Genomic DNA, 1,461 nt, shown 5'->3' on the forward strand with positions numbered 1-1,461 from the left:
AGGAAGGTGGATAACTGAGTTTGTCCTTGAATAGGGAGACTGTGCTTAAAGACGTTGACTGTCCTGGCATTTGAACAGCCCCACACAGGAATCCCTGGTCTCCAGCTGCTCTTTGTACCCAGAGATCTTTAATAGACCCTCAAAAGGAGCTCAGTTGTACAACCTTGGCCTTAACTACCTTCCCTCCCAGATGGAAAGGGAGCTCCTTAAGGGCTGACTAGAGCGTATTGACCCCAATGAACACTCAAGAGATAAAAGTAGCCATCACCTAGCACCTTTCACCCAGACTGGGAAGGATAAGATCTCCTTAGGTCCCAGAAACTTCTGGGTGTGATTTACATAATCGTAGGGCCAATCCCAGGTTGGCCTGGCTGGCCTCATAAATTGATGAGCAAAATAGGTAATGTTTTCTTAAACTAGGTACACTCCTCCCACATTTCTGACTCAGTAGTAGGAGTGACTTGGGTCTCAACCATATAGTTTTCTGAAAGTCCCCCCCAGCCTCAGTGCTACTGAGTTCTTTGGGTTTTCCCATTATGTGACAAAAATCTTTGTCATAGGGGCAGCTAAGTAGAGCAGTGAATAGAGCATCAGTCCTGGAGTCAGGAGGACCTGAGTTCAAATCTGGCCTCAGACGCTTAATACTTACTAGCCATGTGACCTCGGGCAAGTCACTTAACCCCAATTGTCCTGCCTTCCCTCTCAAAAAAAAATCTTTGTTATGTGTTAAAGTACCGCCTAGGTAGGGAATACATTTTGGGAGACACTTGTGCCTTCTAGAGGGCTCCAAAATGGAAATCATGTAGGGCACAAAGACAACCAGGCCCTGAGATTCTAGACTGTCACATTCTAGCCAATTTTCTCCCGTTTAAGTGGTTGCTCATTTGATCCTAAGAGAAAGCAATCTGTTGCTCACATGGACAAATGCAACCAAAATACAACGTAAAATGCAGCTAAAACAGTAGTTCAGGCACATTTTATCAGTCCCAGGGCAACACTGCACTTTCACAACTTGTTCTTCCCAAATATATCCAACACAATTCCTGAAAGACTAAAAACAACCCCCTCAGTATCTTCCTCTTCATTAGGAATGCACTGGCATAACTATGTCAATTAGAAATTAAATCAAAACTGAAAATACAAAAGGAATCTAAATGCTGCAGGAAAACCCAGCCATTTAACAAGAGCTAACATTTACATAGCACTTTAAGATTTGCAAAAAGTTGTATAAGTTGTCTCATTTAATTAATAAATTTATCCTTTTAAAAAAGCCCAGCTTTTCCCCACAGTAACATCTTTTTGCCTTCTTTGTCTTTAAACAAATTAGGTTAGGAATTTTTCTTTTGCTGCTTGTAGTCTCCTGAAATGGAGTTGTTGGGAATAAAAATGGCATCCTCCAACAGGCTGACTAGCATAGACACAAGTAATTTCTCTCTTCTGACTGTTTTGCAGTGTCCTGTC

Source organism: Petaurus breviceps, unplaced genomic scaffold (genome assembly GCF_028583685.1).
Source record: "Petaurus breviceps papuanus isolate PSGF00001 unplaced genomic scaffold, PetGlider_PUasm1.0 582, whole genome shotgun sequence".
Lineage (NCBI taxonomy): Eukaryota > Metazoa > Chordata > Mammalia > Diprotodontia > Petauridae > Petaurus > Petaurus breviceps.